The sequence below is a fragment of the Chenopodium album genome, chromosome 5 (genome assembly GCF_948465745.1).
Source record: "Chenopodium album chromosome 5, dcCheAlbu1.1, whole genome shotgun sequence".
Classification (NCBI taxonomy): Eukaryota; Viridiplantae; Streptophyta; class Magnoliopsida; order Caryophyllales; family Amaranthaceae; genus Chenopodium; species Chenopodium album.
The window spans coordinates 31,956,585-31,971,312 of record NC_137838.1 but is presented as its reverse complement, the minus strand read 5'-3'; the positions used below and the strand labels follow the sequence as shown (position 1 = coordinate 31,971,312).

The 14,728-nt window shown below is 35.3% G+C and overlaps 1 long non-coding RNA gene across 1 annotated transcript; it reads left to right on the top strand.

The window, feature by feature from the left end:
* The first annotated feature begins 862 nt into the window (after positions 1–862).
* On the top strand, positions 863–3,420 carry LOC145630650 (uncharacterized). The gene is made up of 4 exons (XR_014112158.1): positions 863–1,271; positions 1,440–1,543; positions 2,818–2,846; positions 3,181–3,420. It is a non-coding gene; the product is annotated as an uncharacterized LOC145630650 (long non-coding RNA).
* Positions 3,421–14,728: the final 11,308 nt, after the last annotated feature.

The following is a 14,728-nucleotide window of genomic DNA, read 5'->3' as shown; positions in this document are numbered from 1 at the left end:
TAGGGTGAAGGATAAGAAGGGTATTTATTTTAATTTGAGAACTTCAGCGATAGAGATATATGTCGGGATTTGGTGAGTAAGTTAAAATTGAACTTTGACATTAATTATATATTTTTCGGTGTCTGACATTATCTTTTGAGGAATTTTGCTGAAAGTTAACTATGTCATGCATGATTGGTGCAACATTGCAAAGAGTGACTTTCTAACTTATAAATCAGATGTGATGCAAGATCGATTTTTTCAAGTATATGAATTTCTGCTATGTTATTATCTGGAACCTACCTAATAGTCGCTAATTGGTGTGCACATATCTATCTGCAAAGTAGCACAAGTGACAAATTAGGTTATGTTGTCTTTTCCCCCTATTTGAGCTATACAAATTAGGTAGAACTTTGTTAGATCTTCTGTTAATTAGATACTCTCAGATATCATGTGTATACTAAATTGATGAAATGCTGGTGTTAATCATAATGCATTTTTCTCTTAGCTATTTTGATTAGTCTATGTTGATGTCCAGATGTCAGTGGGAATAAAAGATTTATATGAGAATATCTATGCTTGACACGGGGTATAGGATACGACGTTTAGTGGAAGGATTTGTTGTTTGGTCATTTGAGCCAATTTGATATCAATCTTTTATGATAAAAAAGGAAGGCATATATATATATTCTTGTCACTGTGTTCCAACCATTTGAAGTCTATATAATCGTGGGGTTTTTTTTTCTGCCAGAACTTACTAGAGCATAATCTACTAGTGCAACATTATAATGAAATCAAGTTCCCAAGACTTAAATATTAATGATGTTGCTTGTAATTTTTCACTTTGTGACATGAAATTCCTATCCCTTTCTTTTAATGTAGGGGTATGGTTAAAGTTTTTGGTCTCGATGATATTTAGCATGACACTTTGTGAACAGCCAAGGCCCTTGAGAAGCACCCAGATGTTCCCAAAAAGGATTCTGAAGGACCTGCTCAATTAAGTTCAGAAGAAATGGAGCGACGAATAAAACTTTTACAAGAAGACAAGTAATTGACCAACAATGTTTAAATGTTGAAGGATTTCCATTTGTACTGATCGGAGCCATGAAGGCCCGTTGATTCAAGAAATTACCATGACGAGAGCAACGGAACCTCATTTTCTTATGTTTTGTTCCCACAAGGTTTATTGAATATGGATACTGGTTATTTTATGCATTGAGCTTATGAAATTTCATAAACAGTTGGTAATAGGTAAAATTTTGACAGAGGATGAGTTCTGGGCAACTAGAAAGGTAACTCAACAAAATTTGTCATTTTGACTATGTTCACCAGTTATTCTTGATATCACAAATAGCTAGTACTTTTTCCATACCTTCACTCTCTTGGTGAACATGATTTATTTGGTAAAATAAAAAATAATAATTACTTTTCTTTTTTCTCATGTTGATGATACTTTGCAGAAATTGTTAGATGGTGGAAATAAAAGATCATCTTCAACCCAACGAGTGGGATTTAAAAGTGCTATGATATCAGACTTCAAGCCACTAACTGATGGTCGAGTACTGTATGAACTCTCTTTCTCTCACTCACTCCCTAAAATAAGTTGTTGAATGTGCTGGATTTGTTAAATTGGTACAAAGTGTGTATGTGCACGCTATTTTGGGGGAGGGCGGGGGATTCTTTGTAACCTCTGTATTCACAAAGACAACTAACCACATATCATTGATTTGAGGTTATGGACTCTATGCTGGGCTTTTCTAGAAGTACCTATATTTTTTTCTCTGGTTTAATAGGGTTTTGTGTGAGATATTATTTTTAATTCTTATGCTTGAGCTTTCTCATGATCCTTTTTAGAAGAGCTTTTCTAGAAGTACCTATATTTTTTTCTCTTTTCAGCTGAACTCATTTAATTTCAAGTGGAGCTTTGGATGAATTTTTATCAAACTGAGTTCTTGTAGCTCACGACTAGGCCAACCACATCTTCACCCATAGATATGATTTCTGAGCACACTATCTATCTTTCTATATCAATAGAAAAATCAATCATTCTTCACGGTTTAATTGTCTGCAATATTTTGGAGTTACTGGAGACACATTGTTGTCCTTTTTTTAGTGAAGCAGATGTTCATTGTATTCCTAGTGCATTTTTTATGTGGCAAAGAACTTGAGTTTGGGAATCGAATTAGAGAATCATTTCTTACTATGTTGAGGCAAATAATTATCATAAAAATTTGTACTTCTAGATGTCAAGAAATATGTTCTTAAACTTATTTTACTCTAGAGAACTTCATAGGTGTTTATATTATGTGTATTTTAGACGGTCTTATGTCGTGATTATGAAGTTGCAACTCTCTGCTCATTTTCATATTTCTAAAGCCAAACTTAACTAGAATAGTTTGGAAGTATGAAACCATCCTGTTCCGAGATGTTAAATTACGTAAAGGCTTATACTTCATAATTGGTCTTGATTACTATATGGTGGCACCTTATCATGCTTTATGAGATGACTAGATTCTATTGCTGTGATTGTGGAATGAAAGTTTTTTAAACTAGTGAAGTAAATTTTGGCCTTGTTATCTGTCCATAATGTAGAAAGTATGATGCCAAAATTTTCTGAAATTCTTTAAAACCTAAAGAGTGGCTGCCTTCTTAATCTACTAGATCTGGTTTTGCGAATAAAAGATTGTAAGTAGGATGTTATAAAAATTGCTTAGTGTTATAGTACCTTTTACTGCTCATGCATGATGCATTGACTAGTTCTTCTGTTATCTTTTTTGTTGCTTGTTATGACTATGGTTTTTAACAATGTGTTAATTCTCTCTTTTTTTTGCCTCTCAGAAAAATAAAGTTACCTTTGAATTCATCAGGTATTACCTCATTCGTCTTATTCTTTGTTTGATTCCACTTTGGAATACAAATTACCAAGATTGTTGTACATTGGACTTTCCTGGCTTATTTTATTTCATATTCATGCAATGAGATCTTTGCTTTTTATTTTTTTTTAATTTGTTGTTGATGTTCATTTTCCTTCTATCATGCAAGATTTACAATGGTACTTGAGTTTCTCGAATCTATCCTAGAAGAAAAGAAGAAATAAAAAAAAAGACAACTAGTTAAATTGCACACAGACACTTCTTAGGTTGATCACTCAATCTTATCTTGGTACTTTAAGGAGTTTATCTGTGATTCTTTGTTTCTCAGGTGCTTGTTACTTGTTCTAGAGTCAACACGGGTTGAGATTGATGTTTTGCTTAATGAGCTGACATATTTAAAATATGAAGCGGCTTCATCAAATCCTGAGGCCTTCCTTTTAAAGAGGTGTATGAGTTGAGGGAGGAGAGTTAGGTGAGGGGCAAACAGTGTTGCCAATTCCTGTACTGTTCGCTGGTCTAGAAGAAGAATGTTGTTTTCTTTTTCTATTGTTCAGCTGTATTTGTTGCTGTAAGTGTTCTATTAGTCCAGCACCAATTATGTATATAGTGTTCTAAGGAAAAACAATTGTTGTTTCTCTATTTATTAGCTTTGTGGCTAACAATACTAATTAAAATTGTGGAATAAATAAAAAATTTTATTGAATAATAAAGCACAAAATGACGACAACCCAGTAAATTATGCTGGGTTTTTTTTTTTTTTTTAATTGAGGCTAAACAGTATTCGTAATGGGCAGTTGAATTGTCCGTTACAAATAACAAGTTATTCGTAACGGGCAGTTGAAATGTCCGTTACAAATAACCTTTTATTCGTAACGAGAAGTTATAATGCCCGTTACAAATAACCAGTTATTCGTAACGGGCGTTTCAAATCCCTGTTACAAATAACCCGTTATTCGTAACGGCCGTTTCAAATGCCCGTTACGAATAACGGGTTATTTGTAACGGGCATTTTAACTGCCCGTTACGAATAACTTGTTATTTGTAACGGACACTGCCCGTTACAAATAACATTGGCTATCCGTAACGGTGGCATACGTAATGCCCGCTGCCCGTTACGGACAAGCCTTTTTTGCCCGTTACGGATATGTATTTTTCCACTAGTGCTTATAGAACGGTTAACTTAGATAGGCGTGCTATAAAATCCAAGAGATCGCCTATCTAAGTTAACCGTTTTATATCTGCGTATCTTATTCTAGTTTTTGGTGTAGTGTGATCCCTACATTGTTAGCCTACCTAGCCTAAGAGTCACCATCTTTTAGCTTTTCTAAAAGTAATATTTTCTCCACACACTTAGCCCGTGCGACCTAACTTTAGTGTCACTTTCACACACCGCACAGATACATGACCAAATATACTTCCCTTAGGAACCATTTGTCATGAAATCTTAACACAACGCTGAAGCATGCCTTGTCATATCAACATTAATCATTATTGCATCACGAAGTATGAAGTACTTAGCCACCGCACCTAAGTTACCTAAATTCTTTCATTACCGAGTCAACTAGGATAGTCTAAAATGTTACAATCCTTGTACCGTAAGAGATAACATTAACGGATTAAGCTCATTCAACATGCACCTTCAGAAACTTCGCTTCTTTCTTTTTTTTCGTGTCTTTCTTTTTCGGGAGAAAGTCGGTACCCTCCACAAAAATGACAGAAAATTTTGCTATTTTTCATTTTTGAGTCGCACAATCACAATACAATGCGTACACGAATCATGAGTCACACGTGTCAATTCATCTTGGGTTAACCTCAAGTCAGTCAGTCACGTTGAGTCAACCTCAAGTCAGTCAATCCCCTTAGATCAACCCTAAGAAAAAACATCAAGCCTTAGGTTAACCCTAAGAAAAGCACCATCAAAGTCTTTTAGCAATCTTTTGATTTTTACAGGATACCACCATTCTACAAAGCTCCTGTTCGCAGCCAACCGAACAATTGCAACAAACATTAAAGTATCAAAGCTCTTTGTTCAGAGACGCGTGGGCATATTATTCATAGCTCTTTGTTCAGAGACGCGTGGACATATCATTAAAGCTCTTTTGCTCAGAGACGCGTGGGTATATTATTCAAAGCTCTTTGTTTAGAGACGCGTGGACATATCATCAAAGCTCTTTTGCTCAGAGATGCGTAGGCATATTATTCAAAAGCTCTTTATTCAGAGACGCGTGGACATATCATCAAATCTCTTTTGCTCAGAGACGCGTGGGCATATCATTCAGAAGCTCTTTGTTCAGAGACGCGTGGACATATTTAAAAGAAGCTCTTTGTTCAGAGACGCGTGAACATATCCAAAAAAGCTCTATTGTTCAGAGACGATTGAACAATAAAACAACAAGATGGCGTTTCCTAGCATGTGAAAGGTTGTCACAACGGCAAATGCAGCAACAAATCAGTTACCTCTAGAGACATGTGTTCGAATGTGCAAGATACGCGTTTCTTAACTCTCTTATCTGTTTAACTAACACTAGTTTGCAGGTATCGGCGTTAAATGAATGATTTAGAATCGCAGAACGTTCTGAATCATTCTCCGTCCTTATCAATACTTTGACTTTTGTTTTCGAAACTTGCATTTCTCCAAACTTAGTCAAAGTGGGGGCTTCTGTAGACACCCATTGTGTCTCCCCAAAACTAAACCCGATGATGATTACCTTTCACGTCGAATGAAGTAAAAGTGTGGAAAGTCTAGTGTTGCGGTTAGTTTTTAATTCTTTTCTTTCTCTCTGTTTTTGAAAACCTATTTTAAGAAAACTGTCAATCCAGTTTGGTTTGGTCCATAGCAAGGGTCCAATAATAGAATAGTTGGATGGGGATTGAAAAGAGATTTCCAACGATATATTATAAGCCCAATTATGATGAGTAATGACGAAGTTATGGCCAAGTTACTAAACTGGGCCCGGTTTGATATTTATGTGCGGCCCAATGACCTAGAGGAGGGCCTAATATTGATTTATCATTCCTAATGCAATTAGAATTGATTTTAGTATTCTAGATTCTTCTAGAAGGTTCTTTTCATTTCTAATTTAATTAGCATTGATAAATTGACTTTAGTTGACTTTTTAGAGTTTTAATCAGAATAAAAGAAGTGTTTTTAAGGAAAATACGATTTTGCCCTTCTGTACGGCTAATTTTATCAAAATTAAGAAAACGCGTGAAAACTGTTTCTAGCGCCTGACGATAGCATTAGCGCCTGGCGCTAAGACTTGGCGTCTGGCGCTAGCCTTAGCGTCTGGCGCTAATGTATGGCGTCTGGCGCCAATAGTGTTTTATTCTGTTCAAAACTCTGATTCGTTTTTTCTATCCATCCGGCTGATTTTCTCTATAAATAGCCTCTTAAAACCTCCGTTTTCCATCATCAATAATCAATTTTCTTATTATCTCTAGTTTTCAAGATTTTCTTAATTCTTTCTCCCTTTTCTAAACTAACGTTTCACATACAAAATTCCGCATTCACAAGATCTAGAAACATCTAGCCAAATTCGAAGTTTACTTTGCCCTAGACGTGAAAGGTTTTAATTTCTGAGGGTTTGGTTCCAAATCTTTCTTTCAATTATTTAATTTAATTGTTTGATATTATTATTTTCCTTGAAGTTACTAACGTGTGTATTTTGTTATTAGAAAGAGATACGAAGCATCCAAGTAAGTGCTTTAATTGATTTATTGATTTTATGATATAGAAATCATGTTTAGGTTATTATTTTGATTCCTAGTATCATGTTTAGGGTAATTTCTAATATCAAGTATTATTAAAAGAATGCTTCCTAGTATCATGTCTAGGGTAAAGAATAAGTTCCTTAAATCAAGTATGATTTCTATGATGCCTTTGATTGTCTGTCCTAATATTCACGTTAGTATAATGTTAGGGCTATATATTTGATCTTTGATGTTTAGTGACGCGTTAGGGTTTGTTATTAATCTTGTTCGTATCATGCCTAGGATCTTGTTATTATTATGCTTTAACATTATGATTATTATGATTGTTACAATGATTATTATTATGATCATGATTATGATTATTGTTTATTTATTATTATGTTGCTTGATATTTATTGTTATTGCTTGATCACGCCTTTTATGCATGTTTAAAGGGAATTGGTACTTGTAATCATGCTTAATAAGATAATAAATAATCTTGTTTAGGGTTAATATGATTGATTGCATAGATAAACAGGTTTAGGGTTAACCTATTGATTGCATGTTAGTCAGAAAGCGCACATGAATACGATCAGAATAAAGTACATGCCTATTATTAGGGCAAGTTCAATCTCTTTTAGGTTGGATTTGTACCTTGATCCCCGAACTACCAGTCATGGTTCCAAACCTATTGGAGTTGACGATCTCCTGGATCGTTAAGGGGTGTAACCTTCACCTCTTGAACGGTTTACAAGTTCTTAAAACTTGTTAGCGACTCTTTTGCTCTAGCTTCCTTCCCTTTGGACGCCACCGTACTTTAGTGTATGATCACAGTGGGGTTAAAGCTAGGGATTATGCTTGAAATATTCTCTACACTTTAGCACTTTAGAAGCCTAAAAAAAACAAAAGTTCTCACACTTAATGCAATTAATTTGCAATTATGTGAAAAATAAAACCAATCTTTCAAACACAAATTACCACCTAGTAATCATGCCTAAAGAGGTTACAATTGCATATTAAATTTGTATTGAAACAATTACATAACCACTATAAATATTCAATTAATTTTCAAGGTTAGAAAGACTTAAAATTTTTCATAAAAACAAAAAATCCCTCAAAAAATGCATTTTTGGTCGTTTTTTGGCTAAAAACCGAGTTCTAAAAGGGTAAAACCATTTCCAAAACACCTTTTCCACCCAAAATTCACTATTTTTGGGTCGAAATCTGGGTTCGGGAGCTGAAGTCAACTCAAAATTCAGTATTTTTGGGTCGAAATCTGGGTTTGGGAGCTGAAGTCAACTCTAATACAAGGTTAAAATAGATAATACGAGCTACTAATCTAATTAGCAACTCAAACCAGAAAAATTAAGCCATAAAAAATACCTTGAAAAAAAATATGATAATTAAAAATAAACGAGCGGGGCTCCGATACCGCTGTTGGGGTTTGATGAGTCCAACTCACCGCGGAAACAACCCCGATCTAAGGAACCACTCACAATTAATAAAACCATATAGAATAACAAATAATCACAAAAGGGTAAAATCAGAATTAAACTTTGAAGCGTCGTGTTTTATTCTTTTCGAAACTCTGATTCTTTTTTCTCATATTCCGGCTGATTTTCATTATAAATAGCCTCCTTAAACCTCCGTTTTTAACCACCAACTCTCATTAAGAAAATCTTGATACTCTCTCTCTCTCTCTCTTTTCTAAACAAACCTTTTACAAACAAAATTCCGCATTCACAAGATCTAGATGCACCTAGCCAAGTTCGAAGTTGCCTTCGCCCTAGACGTGAAATGTTTGATTTATGAGGGTTTGGTCTCAAATCTAGCCTAAATTTTCTTAATTCTTTTTTTCAATTATTTAATTTAATTCTTTATTTTAATATTTTCTTTAAAGTAACTAACGTGTGTATTTTGTTATTAGAAAGAGGTACGAGGCATCCAAGTAAGTAATTTAATTATTTAATTGATATTATGATATGGAAAACATGTTTGGATTGTTATATTGATTCCTAGTATCATGTTAGGATGTTTTCCCTAGTATCATGTTAGGATACTTTTCTTAGTATCATGTTTAGGGCGACAACAATAAAATCCTTATATCAATTATGATTTTTATGATGCTTTCTATTTTCTTTCTTAATAGCATGTTAGTATTATGTTAGGGTTAAAGCTTTGATTTTTAATGTTTAGTGACATGCTAGGGTTTGTTATTAATCTTGTTAGTATCATACCTAGGATCTTGCTATTATGCTTTAACATGATGATGATAATTATTGATCATAATTATTGTTATGATTATTTTTATAATTATTATGATTATTATTATGTTGCTTGATCACACCTTTTATGCATGTTTAAAGGGAATTTGTATTTGTAATCATGCTTAATAAGATAATTAATAATCTTGTTTAGGGTTAATATGATTATAATTCAAGTGATCGCCAATAATAGTTTTATTTGTGCATTAATATTCAAGCAACGTAGATTAAACAGGTTTAGGGTAAATCTATTGATTGCATGTTAGTTAGAAAGCGCACATAAATACTAGAAGAATAAAGTAGAGGCCTATTTTTAGGGCAGGTTCAATCTCTTTTAGGTTGGATTTGTACCTTCATCCCCGAACTTCCAGACGGTTCCAGACCTATTGGAGTTAACGATCTCCTAGATCGTTAAGGGGTGTAATCTTCACCCTGTGAACGTTTTACAAGTCCTAAAACTTGTTGGCGACTCTTTGGCTCTAGCTTCCTTCCCTTTGGACGCCACCGTACTTTAGTGTATGATCACAGTGGGGTTTAATTTTTGGGTTAACCCTAATAATGACCCCATCTCAAATCATAAACCTAGTCCACACTCCATTATCAATTCCGACAACGCCTTTTCTATGGTCGTTGATTGAAACCCCTCTGACCCCCGATAAATTACGATGATGTTGTAGACACCCTAATGTGTCTGCCCAAAACCAAACCCAGTGATGAATACCTTTCACGTCTTTAATTATCGAACGAAGTGAAAGTGTGAAAATTCTAGTGACGTGGATGTTTTTGTTAAAATTTCTCTCTTTCTGTTTTCAAAAATGTTTCTTCTTTTACTCTATTTATGAAAATAGGCAGTCCAATTTGTTTTGATCCATGATAAGGGTCTAATAATAGTGTAGTTGGATTGGGATTGAAAAAAGCTTTCCAACGATATATTATAAGCCCAATTTCGATGAATAAAGAGGAAGTTGTGGATTATATTAGAGTTGGCTTAAAATGATGTTACATGTGGCCCAATGATCTAGAGGAGGGCCTATTAGTTATTATTCCTAAAGTTATTAGGATTGATTTTAATCTTCTAGAAATATCTAGAAGGTTCTTTTTAATTCTAATGGGATTAGGATTGATAATTATATTTTAAAGAGTTTTATTTTAAATAAAATATGTGATTTGGCACAAATATTATTTTAATCTGCTTAGCGCAGAAATAGTTGCTTAATCGTATTAAGAAGATGATTCCGCGTACAAATCACAATTTAATTTTGACTTAGCACAAGACGACAAAGCTGTCGCCTCGCGCTGACAACTGTCGTCGGGCGCTGCTCCTATCGTCTGGCGCTAACTCCTGTCGTTGGCGACAAGAGGTATTTTATTCCGAATATGACTTGATTTGATTCCGAGCTATTTATCTATAAATAGGGGTCGTATCTCCCCGTTTTTCATCATTCACAACCATCATCTCTCTCTATTCTCTTTCTAAAAGCCATAAGCTTTCTCTCTCTATTCTTTTTCTAAACCTTTCCATCTCACAAAATTCCTCATACATTAGTTTTAGACATACCTAGCCAAGTTCGAAGTTGTCTTCGCCCTAGACTTGAAAGGTTGATAATTTATGAGGATTTGGTCCCAACTCCGTATTTCAATTATTTAATTTAATTATTTATTATTTTCCTTGAAGTTACTAACGCGTGTATTTTGTTATTATAAAGAGATACGAGGCATCCAAGTAAGTAATTTAATTGTTATTATTTTAATATAGAAATCATGCTTTGATTATTTTATTTCCTAGTATCATATTTGGATGTCTTTATGATTCCTAGTATCATGTTTAGGGTAATAGCTAAAATTTCTAATATCATGTATGTCTCTATGATGCTTCTGATTTTTTCCTTCTAATTTGTTAGTATCATGTTAGGGGTAAAGCTTTGATCTTTAATGTTTAGTGACATGCTAGGGTTTGTTATTAATCATGCCTAGGATCTTGCTAATATTATTATGCTTTATTGTGAATGTCATTATGAATATTATGATAATGATTGTTATATATTGTTATTGTTTGATCACGCCTTTTATGCATGTTTAAAGGGAATTTTTACTTGTAATCACACTTAATAAGAAAATTAATAATCTTGTTTACGCTAGTATGATTATAATTCAAGTGATCGCCAATATTAGGTTTGCTTGTGCATTAATATTCAACCAACATAGATTAAACAGGTTTAGGATTAACCTATTGATTGTAAGTTAGTCAGAAAGCGCAAGTGAATACAAGAAGAATAAAGTAGGCGCCTATTTTTAGGGTAGATTCAATCTTTTTTCGGTTGGATTTATACCTTCATCCCCAAACTTCCAGTCATGGTTCAAGACCCATTGGAGTTAACGATCTCCTGGATCATTAAGGGGTGTAACCTTCACCCTATGAATGGTTTACAAGTTCCTAAAACTTGTTGGCGACTCTTTTACTCTAGCTTCCTTCCTTTTGGACGCCACCATGCTTAAGTGTATGATCACAGTGGGGCTCAAGTGTGGGATGCTTAAAATATTTCCTATAGTTTTTTGGCGACTCTTCTGGGGAGGATTTCTATTTTTATTCCTAAATTCATTATGGCAATAATTTAAAATGAGTGTATGAGACTCGAATGATCTAAGTATTTCATGTGCGTAATTTTGATTAACATTATTGGCATATGCATAAAAAGGTTCGCATTGGAAATGCCATTCGTAATGCGTTAAAAACATAGGATTGTTACATGTAGGAAATAAGGGAAATAGCTTTCACAACTAAAGTCGAAATACTGCTACGAAAAAACTAGAAAATTCAAGAATAGAAAGCTGCCAAGGCATGTAGGAATTAGCGCTGAGAAAACAGCATCATCGCCGAGCGATGGCTCTATCACCAAGCGACAATACTTGTCTTCTGGCAACAGATGCTATTTTCTCGTGCTAAATTCTTCCAATACCGAGCCAGAAATCTACCTTCTTGTTTCGACTAGTTTTCTAATATTGTTTGCTCGGTTTTACTTCCTAGTTAAGTTTTTCCCTTTTTATGAGACCCACATGTGTTCTACATATGGCCATAACCCTCTTGGAATTCACGCTCCATCTACTCAATCGAACGCTCCTGGCAACGAAGGGTACATCTGAGTTTGTTGAATTCACTAAACCATGGAAGCGAGTTTAACTCGTGGGGTACCATCCACTCGCGCCAACCCTTCCAAAAGTAAGGCTTCTGCATATTGAATCCGGACTCATAACCATGGACACTCTTTGACTAACCCATATCCTGAACTGTAAAGAACTAGAGTCATGGTTAGGTTGCAAACACATTGCATCATGTAAGGAGGGTGATCCCATCGTAAGGGGTACTCTCCTTAAATGCCCATGGCCCTTTAAAAGCCTAGGACTTTACACTTGTTAAGGTGTATTAGGATTTGAATTCCTGACTATTTGGGGGACCTTGAATTAGAAATGATTCTATCATACACGCTTTTTTGTAAGGAACAAGTAGGAATCGCCAATGAGTTTTAGGAAAACCCATAAACCTGGTTCATGCCTTTCTCCCAAGTAGAGTTCAAGGGATATTTAGCATGAATCATAAGTTTTTCATGCCCAAACTGGTCTACATAAACCAGAAATGAGTTCGGGAGCGAGGGTACCAAGATAACGTTCCCTTTAGTGGGGAATCGCGATCCTGGCCCTAGTGCGGCCTCTACTAGCTCTTCCTTTGCACAATTTCATCACCAAACAATATATGCAACGTGATACCTAATACCATGTTAATTAATTTTATTTACACACATCAATTCACGTAGGAATTACATCGTAAGGTCGTTATTCTTATTTAATTAAAATTCGTGAAAAGCACAAGAAAATAAACAATATTCGCCTTGGCTTAAGTGATCAAACAACAATTATTTTATTCAATTCTAATCTTTATTTAACGAAAGATACTATATGGAATTGTTTAATTAATTATTTTAAAGGTGATTAAACAACACTAATTAATTAATTAAGGTTCTTTTAAACAAGAAAATAAATGTGATTTGACTAAGTGCTCGGGAATTTACCACTTCTCTTTGCTAGATCTCCGTTTAGAATACTTATGGATTCCTTCTTGTTGGGGAACCTCCACCGTAGTAACAAAGTATTAAAAGGGGGGAGTGTTTAGGACAAGAGGGTTATGAAGCACAAGTTCACAAGTATTCTGCCAGCGTTTTAGGTTATTTTCTTTGTGTTTAAGCCTCGGACTAGGGTCTTATTTATAGGGAATGATTAGGTTTAGGGTTAAAAACATTCTGCCGCAGTAGGTGTCGCGCGCAACTGAATGAGTTGCGCGCGGCTATCGCACGCAAGTGAATAAGTCGCGCGCGGAATACGCACACAACTATTTGTCTTGTGCACGGCTCCATGGTCAGATTCGATTTTCAAATATTTTGATATTCAGTTGCGCACGACAGCTGAGCGCGACTTTGTGAGATGCGCGCGACATTTTCTGTGGCAGCTTAAATTTTAACCTAGATGCTCCTAAATCCGCCATTATTGGGTTTTAAGCACGGGCTTAAGCCCTAATAGGATCGGGTTTAGTTAATTCGACCTTGTATTGGCCTTGTTCTTTTATTCGGGCTAGTCTTTTGTGTTTTGTGGCTTAAAAAGTTATCCATAAGTAATTTTCACTTTGATCCAACACGAAGATGGCTTTATTTATTGTCATTGCACTTCCTGTAGGGACAGGAGGCCAAAAGTAGATGTCTACAGTTAGCCCGCACTTTGATCGAGTCTAGGATAGACGATGATCAAAGTAGTCAAGGAAAAATCTGAGACTCATTCTACAAAGTTCTCTAAGATTAGAGAATCTTTCAGTAATGTTTAAGGATGTCGAAATAGTCCTCGGTTTGCTAATTGTTTGAAACAAGTAGCTATTAAGACTAGAGAAAGTTTTCCGTAGTCTTAACGCGCTAAAGAATCTAGATTGATCCTTTGCAATTGTAGAATACTTTTACAAGTAAATGTATTCTGGGTGATGTCAAGTCATGAGAAGAGATCGGTTTTAAAAAGAATAAAAGGGGATGATTTCCTCTCAATCATGTCATCGTTGGTCTATAGTACCTCGATATGTCATTGGAACATTAGCCTGACTTTAACAAAGTAAAAAGAATAAAAAGGGGTTTTTCATATTTGAACCAAAAAGGGTCCGGCATTCGAGTCGGGTCCGGTATTCCAACCGGATGTCCACAAGATAGAAATACATGTCTAAGGACTGGAGGCATATATCCAAATCCAGTGAGAGAGAAGAAAGTCAGCAACTCTCTTAGCAGTTTTGTCCACAAGATGAGTACACGTGTCTCAGGACTGGGGGCACGTGACTACATAGGTGCGACACTGTCTCGTCGCTCTTTATACAGGGAGTGGACGAACACCTACGTCGTACAATTTTACGCTGTATACTACACCATTTGCATTTTTACGCTGCATGAAAACGCCTTCCTTTTGCTTCTGACGTGAAAAAGAAGAAAACCTAGACACTTATAACGTAAGTATAGTAAAATGACAAACCTATCTATGGGTGCTTTTACATAAAGCACCACCACGGAACGTCTTAAGGCACGCTTACGAAAAACGTTCAAAACGTATGTAAGGCACAAAGCACGGTGTGCATGCAAAATGATGCAAAAAACTATCAAAGAAGAAAATAAACTACAAATGCAAAGCAATTAAAAGGATTTTGATAATTTTCGCGCCATTACGTCTAATAACGAGCAAAAACCGTTGAAAAAATGATTAAACGGATCAAAATCTAGATACCGGTCATTTTAGTGATCAGTATCCACGCGCAACTCAGTGGGTCGCGCTAGCCCGGCGCGCGCATCATTCTGAGTTGCGCTGCTACGTCATGCGCAACATCTAGAGTTGCGCGCGACACTCAAT